Source organism: Polypterus senegalus, chromosome 4 (assembly GCF_016835505.1).
Source record: "Polypterus senegalus isolate Bchr_013 chromosome 4, ASM1683550v1, whole genome shotgun sequence".
Taxonomy (NCBI): Eukaryota; Metazoa; Chordata; class Cladistia; order Polypteriformes; family Polypteridae; genus Polypterus; species Polypterus senegalus.
Window position 1 is genome coordinate 253,510,360 of NC_053157.1, and position 9,279 is coordinate 253,519,638.

Below are 9,279 nucleotides of genomic sequence, written 5' to 3' on the forward strand. Positions count from 1 at the left end.
TGACGTTTTGATTCATGGAGCTTCTCAGTTTCTAGTATTATCCATGTATAGACCTCCTAAATACAATGCATCTTTCTTTGAGGAATTCTCAGACTTGGTGTCAATTATAATTGCGAACTATGAAGCACTCCTAATAGTTGGTGATTTGAACTTTCATATCGATAAACAGTGTGACCCAGAAGTAAAAGAATTTATGAACCTCCTGGACTCTTGACTTGAGCCAGCACATTAGTCAGCCTACACATAAAACAGGTCATACGTTAGACTTAGTAATTACAAAAAGACTAAAAGTTGATGTAAAGTAGATCATTCACATTGGTCTATCAGACCATTTTCTTTTACTATTTAACATAGAAATAATGATAGAAAACATTCACGAGAAGCATATTGTTAAAAAACGCTTCTTTGATTCATCAGCAGCTTCAAAATTTACAAACATTTTAATCAACCAGTCCATTTGTAGTGCTTATTACAATAGTGAGGATAATGTAAAGAGTAAGGTGGGACATTTTAATATTAAGGTGAGAGCTGCTGCTAACATAATCGCACCTGAAAAGAAAGTTAAAAAATCTTCTAGTACTGTTATACTGTGACGGTTGTCACATACTTTCTTGTGTGCTTTTAACTGTTTCTGCCACTTGCTCCTTTCAGAAGTTTATGTCCAAGGGAATAACTGCCTATGGTATATCTCTTTAAGGGGAGTAGGGGGCCAAACCACGCCTGTGGGTCCTTGCCAAAATGTGCTTTGGTGTGACGTAAGGGGAACTGACTTTAAAAGGCAAGGAGGCGCGTATGTTAAGAAGGAGAGTGAGAAGAATGATTTCTTAAAAATGAGCTGGGAAGGTGAATGTACTGTAAAACAAGAAGCTAGTGGATAGACTCCAATACAAGACAAATAAGACTCCGTGATAAGGACGGTTGGGTGCACGGAAAAGGAGTGTCAGCTAACCAAGAAGGATCTTCGGAGAACACGGCTTTACTTTGCTTTTATGGTGTGGGCATCGGCCATGGACAGACGCTAATGCCGAGACACCCGGGTGAGATGGACTTCATCTTGCAATAAAGGAATCGTCGCCAGGCCGGTTAGGTTGCTTTTTTAACATATAGATATAGTATACGAGTCAGCAGAACCTATGTGACTTGATCATTGCAGACTTCCCAGGCCGTGTGGATAGAGACTTAAAACAAAGTTAATATAAAAGGGACTGGGGAACGTGTGAGGATTGTATTGTAACGGCCGACCCCTTTACCCAGCCGGCAGCTACACCTCCAAGACCTGTGGCCTGGATAATTTAAATAATCTACCTATCAAGCCGTACTTCTAACCAATTAAACTTTTCCCCACAATCGTCGGTTGTAAATGTAAGTACACAAAAGCAGGATGTAAAATTAAACGGATTAAATGTATTAAATAAAACAAGACATGCAAAAAACAGAAAACAGATATAAATATCCCTCCACCCCAGCAACAACAAGACACCACCAAATATAAATACAACAAAAACCCTCCCTTGCCCCCATAACATATAACACACAACACGAATAACAAAAAGACTGATAAACTGAATGATTGTGAACTTGAGTCCGATTATAAAACTGTCCTGAAAACGGCTGACTGAACTAGCGGTAAATGCGGTGTTTGATTTTCCCAGTGATTCCTCGCCGTATGGTGGATGGTGAATCGACCCCGGGGTCTCAGTAGATGGAGGTTGAAAGACAGTCCGGCAAAATGAAAAGCAAACTGGTGAAAAGGCGAGATGTGAAAAAACAGCAAGCAAGTTGAAAAGTGGTTGAAACAAAATGGTCTTCTTTCTCCTTCCTTCTCCTTCATCTCTCCTTCCTGATTACTTAAATAGTCTATGTGACGGCTGTGATTGATTAATTAAAAACAGGTGTTTTCCAGGTTTGTGGCTGTGGTCTCCTGTGGTCCCCCCAACCCTGGACAAGGGAGGGATGAAGTCGGCTTGAGATTGGCCGCATGGATTGTGTCTTGCTTGGAGTCTGTGCCGATACCCCTTTGAAACTGGAAATTAACAGGACCCGTTTGTGAAATAATCTTGGCTGGACCTAACCATTTAGGCGCTAGCTTGGCGGAGAACCTTTTGCTGGCATCCGAGAGATGGAGTAATCCAGACCAAATCACCCGGCTGAAAGTGCGCTTCCTTACGCCGGGCATTATATAACTTGGCATGTCTGGATGTCGAACTCACCAACCTCTGTTGGATTCTCCGCCGTAATTCCTCCATTTTAATTAAATTATTGTAGCTGGTGGTTTCTGGACTATGGGCTCTGGGAAGGAGTCGATCAAGCGGGCCCTTTAGCTGTCTGCCCAGCACAACCAAAGCAGGGGTCTCACCTGTGGCTTCATGCACAGCGGTGTTCAGGGCAAACCGGAGCTCAGGGAGCCATTTATCCCAATCCTGATGGCGTTCACCCACATAGGAGGCGATCATGTTCTTCAGGGTCCGGTTCACTCGCTCTGTCATGTTGGCCTGGGGATGGTAAGCTGTTGTCAGGTTTTTCTTCACTCCCCAGACTGTATAAAGTTCATCTAATACAGAGCTCGTGAACTGCGGACCCTGGTCTGAGACGATGTTCTTCGGCACCCCCCAGCGGGTGAAGATTTCGTTCTTCAGGGTGGAGCATATCTTGTTAATTTTAGCATCCGTTAATGCAAACAGCTCCACCTACTTTGAAAAATAATCAATCACCACCATCAGGACGGTCTTCCTCGAGCTAGTAACAGGAAATGGCCCCATCAGGAAATGGCCCCATCAGGTCGACACCCAAAGACTCCCCCTGTCCATCCACGATTGTCGATTGTAAAAATCCTGGTGGGTTACCAGGTGGGTTTTTGAGCTGCTGGCAGGTTACGCACTTCTTCACGTGGTGGCAAACATCTTTCCGGACAGACGGCCACCACGCAACCCCCAGGATCTTTAATAAAGTTTTTGTCCTTCCAAGGTGACCACCTAAAGGACTGTCATGATAGTAATTTAGAAAGCCGGGGATGAGCTCTTCCAGGACCACTAGTTGGTGTTGCAGACCCCCAAGGGAGGGGGTGTCAAATAATTCAGCTCAGCGCCGTGCAAGGCTCGAGAGGCGTAATCGATGACATGTTCAACCTGGTGGATTCTCTGAGTGAGCACAGCGCCAAGTCCCAGGTTGCTGGCATCTGTTTGTACCTTGAAAGTGAGCTGCGGATCTGGCTGGGCCAGAACGGGCTGCTCTTGAAGGTGGCTCTTTAGTCGCTCGACTGCGTCCTGGCACTCTGTTGTCCACTCCCACGGGACATCTTTTTTTCTTAGGATGTTCAAGGGAGCCGCTATATCAGCCAATCTGGGAATGAACTTATGATACCACCCCACTAACCCAAGGAAACATTGTAAAGACTTCAAATCCGTGGGCGTGGGGTACTCTAGGATGGCTAAGGTCTTCTCGGGGTCTACAGCGACCCCCTCAGATGAAAGAATGTGCCCAAGGAAGCGTATGTGGGGTTGAATGAAGGTACATATCTTCGTGTTCAGCGTAAGGTGCACTTGATGTAATCGTTGGAAGATGGTGTCCAAGTCCTGGAGATGTTGTTTAATAGAAGGGGAGTAAACAATGACGTTGTCGATGTAAACAAAGCAGATCTTGCCTATCAACCCCCTCAGGACTTGTTCCATGAGCCGCTGGAAGGTGGCCCCAGCATTTTTAAGCCCAAAAGGCATGATTTTGAACTGGAACAAACCTTCAGGGGTGATGACTGCCGTCTTCTTCTTACTCCCCTCGTCCATCGGCACCTGCCAATAGCCACTGCGGAGGTCTAGTGTGCTGAAAACTGCAGCTCCATGCAGTGACTCCAGAATCTCATGAACCCCGCAGGGGCATGGGATATGCATCCAGGCTCGTCTTCCCGTTAACCCCCCTGTAGTCCACACAGAAACGATAGGTGTCATCCGTCTTCTTCACCAGGACCACAGGGGACCCCCAGGAGGAGGAAGATGGTTCGATTATTCCCTCGGCAAGCATTCGATCAAGATGTTCTTTAATTATGCCCTTCTTTAGTGGAGAAACGCGGTAGGCTCGGTGCCTTATTGGAACTTCGTCCGAGGTGTGGATCACGTGGGTAACTCCACGGGTGACTCCTAATTTCTCAGTCCACACCTCGGCCCACTTCTTCAGCACCGGCCTCACCTCTTTGAGCTGTTCATCCAAAGGGGCTGCCGCCGAGGTGCTTGCGTCACTCATCACTGCTACGTAGAAGCCAATGAATTCTGAGCCCAGATCTTCTTTGGATTTATAAATGAATTTGCATACCCCTTCCCCCGGCACCGTGTACCCCCTGGGACTGAGATGGATGGTCATCCTCATGGTGGTTAAAGAATCCAGCCCAAGGAGTAACGGGACTGACAGGTGCTGGTCATCAAGGACATATGTATCCATTTCCCAGGTGGTGGAGAGTACACTGTACCTCAAGGGGACTTTGCCCAGGGCCCTGTGTTCACTCTCATCTGCCAATACAAATCGGACAGACGGGGCAGATGTTAAGTTGTCTGTCGGTCGGCTAATCATCTTCCACATGCTTGAGCGGATTAAGGTGTGATGGCTCCCTGTATCCACCACCGCATCCACCTGCCACCTCTGCAGTTTCACTGGGATGATCAGGAGGGATGTACTCGCTTGTATGATGGCGAGATCGGCTTCCGACCGGCAAGGTTTGGCTCGCTGGGGTTTTACGGGCTGGGTTTCTTGTGTACTGGCTTGTACCTTGTTCTAGTACGTTTTTGAGTTTCCCCAGTCCCGTTCCACTTGTGAGCCCACCTTCACCAGGTGTTCCACCGACCCCACAACCCCCTTGAGACCCCCAGCTAACCGCGGGTTACTGGCATTAAGGATGCGGCGGACCACCTCTTCTTCAGACATAGCCGTCCGCCACTTCAAACACAAAGCCCGATATTCATAGGCGAAGTCCCGGATGGATTGCGAAGGCAGTTGCACCATGGATTGCAGCTTGTCCTCCAGTTCAGATTCATAGTCATCCGGAAGAAAAGCCGCGAGGAAAGATCGACGAAAGGATCCCCAGTCTATAATGTTCTTCTTGGCCGTCAGCCACCAGCTTCGCACCAGCCCCGAGAGGGATGCCCCTATCACCCCCATAAGCTCTTCTGGGGTTAAAGGGTTAACAGCCAGATACACCTCCCCGTCCTTCACAAAGTTGAGGACATCATCGATGTTATATGGAGCCCCTAACTTGGGAAAGGAAAGGCTCACCCCAGGAACAGAGGGCCGATTGATGTATTCACTCCCCCCACGAGACCCGTATGGCGTTGAATGACAGGGTGTCTGACGTAACTTCTGGAGACTCCTTCGGACCTCCCCCTGAAGAGTTTCTTGCCAGCGTTGATCCCGCCTCTGGAGGCACAACACGATTTCCCGCCCCAGGAGTTGAACTTGTTCATTGAGGTATTTTTTTATCTCCTCCTGGGAGCTGCTGATGCGAGCCCACAAGGCATCTTCGTGCCCGAGCGCACTTTTAGCAACCTCGCAGACTTTCTCATCCAGCCGGGTCAGTTGTTGCGTCAGATCTTCCGACGGAGGCGAGACATCCTCCAGGCATTCCTCCTCAGGTCCATGGTGATCTTCAAGGTACAGCGACTGCAATGAATCCACCACCTCCCGCACCGCTGAACACGCTCTGACCGTGACGTGCCGCTCCCCGGTTACTCCATCATCACACCGTGGCGAAGCAATGGTGTCGTCCTGCTCGGCACGCACTAAAGACATGTTATTTGGGGAATGTTTAAAGGCAGACAGCGATATTATTAATTAAGATTCCTCAGAGAGGGCACCACTTATGTAACAGCCGACCCCTTTACCCAGCCGGCAGCTACACCTCCAAGACCTGTGGCCTGGATAATTTACTGAGAAATAATCTACCTATCAAGCCGTACTTCTAACCAATTAAACTTTTCCCCACAATCGACGGTGTAAATGTAAGTACACAAAAGCAGGATGTAAAATTAAACGGATTAAATGTATTAAATAAAACAAGACATGCAAAAAACAGAAAACAGATATAAATATCCCTCCACCCCAGCAACAACAAGGCACCACCAAATATAAATACAACAGAAACCCTCCCTTGCCCCTGTAACATATAACACACAACACGAATAACAAAAATGACTGACAAACTGAATGATTGTGAACTTGAGTCCGATTATAAAATTGTCCTGAATACGGATGACTGAACTAGCGGTAAATGCTGTGTTTGATTTTCCCGGCGATTGGAGCAACCTCACCGTGATTCCTCGGCGTATGGTGGATGGTGAATCGATCCCGGGGTCTCAGTAGATGGAGGTTGAAAGACAGTCCGGAAAAATAAAAAGAAAACTGGTGAAAAGGCGCGATGTGAAAAAACAGCAAGCAAGTTGAAAAGTAGTTGAAACAAAATGGTCTTCTTTCTCCTTCCTTCTCCTTCGTCTCTCCTTCCTGATTACTTAAATAGTCTGTGACGGCTGTGATTGATTAATTAACAGGTGTTTTCCAGGTTTGCGGCTGTGGTCTCCTTCCATCATCCGTCCTCCTTTACGGGAACGGCATTAACTGCTACACATACAAACAGCAAATGGGACAATGAAACGAGACGCACTCAGAACTGACATTTAACACTAACTATGTGGCCCGCTACAGTATGTGTGTCTAATTTATATTTGTATATATATATATATATATATATATGTGTGTGTGTGTCTGTGCTGTGAATCTATTCGTGTTGTCTGTAAAGAGGGGATATTTACATTTCTTTTTCTTTCTTTCTTTCTTTCTCTTTCTTTCTTTCTTTCTTTCTTTTTTGTTTCACCATTTAATGGGGAGTGTATTATAGAAGTGTTATTAATTAGGGTTTGTTTAGTTGTTATAGATTTCATTAGGATTGGTTAGAGGGTGTTTATCGTTTGTTTGATTGATTTACAATATATATTCTTTTTGTGTTTTGTTTAGTTAATTGTTGGGGGAGTTTTTTCCTTTTTATAAATTCATGAAAAACAACTCTAGCTGAGGACATCAAATTGGGGTCTGGTTCCATTCCTAATAGAATTATTTTTCCTAAGAGTAGGAGATTTTTTGTGTGTGCTGAGCTCCTTATCCAACTCAAGAGGAACTCGCTACAATACCATGGAAGACACAAAGAGTGTCTGGTCTAAAGAGAACATGCTGGAGAGCTGAGTGTAATTGGAGAGAAACTAAACTAATTATCCACTATGAGATATTGAAGGTGTGGAAGATGAATGTTCTCTTCGTTCCCTTGTATTAATTCATGTCTGAGAAGTAAGCTTTACGAAACCATACAATACGTAAAACCATGCTTTGCTGAGCAAACAGAAAAATATTTGTCCAAAGGACTCAAGGTCTGAGCATTCCACACATGAGTCTGCCTTATCACGTTTTCCCTTAGCTTACATCTGAACGCCATAACAAACGGGGCCAAGAAATCAAATTTTACAAGGGGTGTTGAAGGGGCTCAAGGATTGTGTATAATAAATATGGTGACTGTTCCATTTTATAATGATATTAAATTACGCATTCTAGGGGTATAAAAACTTTACCCCACCCAACACACGGGGTTCAGAAGAGCCCTGACGCTGTCATGTATATTGATTGTCTGCTTTTCTGAAACTCTTCTCACTGTGACGCTGCAAAATAAACCTGCTTTATAACCACAGCTGCTGTCTTGTCTGAAGTCTTCATCCACAAAGGTTAAAATAACAGAATACAATAACACTGTCCGTCTTGAGAGGCGCTGCTATTTCTCTAAGATTATAAATAACAATGCTAGTAATCCCAGAGTCTTATTCTCTACGATTGATCGTCTGCTAAACCAGGAAACACAAAGGAATGCCTCCAAAATACTTCCAGTGAAACTTGTGATGCTATCGCTGTATGTTTCAATCAAAAAATATATGATATTAGAAATAATATAGTACTGTATATCTCCCCAACATGCATCCTGCGCATCCTCTTAAGCCCCAGTACTCCGTTATAAACAAATTAAATTCTTTCACCAGGATAGATTTTCCAAATTTATGTAAAATAATTTCTCAACTAAGTCCCTCCACCTGTGTCCTTGACCCAATACCAACAATTTTTTTCAAATAAGTATCAGGCATGCTAATTGATAATATTCTTGACATCATTAGATATGGGGGTCTTCCCAGATTGTCTTAAGATGGGTGTTGTTAAACCATATTCAAGAAAAATAATCTCGACTCCTCTGCTTTTGAAAATTTTAGACCAATTTCTAACCTGCTTTTCTTTTCTTTTTTTTTATTTTATTCAAGTCGACCCCCACTCCTGAGAGAGAGAGCAAGGCCAATGGAGTAAAACTTAAGGCTTGTAGACATACTTAAATTGATACATTTGATAAGCCAATAGAGATGAATGGAGAAGAAAAAGAAATACAGAAATAATTGCTTCCTCAGTTCTTTAAGAACTTACTTTAAAATACTACTGATTAGATCCTGCCATGTTTTGAAAAAATCTGTATGGATCCTCTAACTGAGTATTTGATTTTTCCAACTTCAAATAATATAACACATCAGTTTCCCAGTGACTTAAAAGTGGAGAGTTTGGGTTCTTCCAGTTTAGCAAAATAAGTCTGCGTGCCAACAGTGTAGTGAATGCAATCACAATTTGTTTGTCTTTCTCCACTTTAAGCCCCTCTGGAAGAACACCAAACACAGCTGTTAATGGGTTAGGAGGGATTGTGAGTCCAAGGCTGTCTGAAGGTAATTAAAATTTTGTCCAGAATGATGTTAATTTGGTGCAGGCCCAGAACATGTGACCTAGTGAGGCTGGGGCTTGGTTGCAACGTTCGCAGGTTGGATCATGCCCTGGAAACATTTTGGAGAGTTTTAGTGAGACAGATGTGCTCGATATATAATTTTGAGTTGTATAATTGTATGCTTTGCATATGGAGCTTGAGTGAATTCTCTGCATTGCTACTTTCCACTCCTTTTCTGATATATTAATTGAGAGATCTTTTCCCAGTGTCCTCTTGGATCTTTGAAAGGAGGGATTGTAAAATGATTTTATATATTGTAGAGATGGAGTCTAATCCTTGAAATTGAGCAATATTTTTCCAGCATGGATGAGGGTGCAAGATGAGGAAAATCTGGAAGGTTCTGTTTAACAAAGTTCCTGATTTGAAGATAGTGAAAGAAATGTGTAGCTGGAATGTTAAATTTGGAATGTAATTGTTCATAGGATGCAAAGACGTTGTCTATATAAAGATCT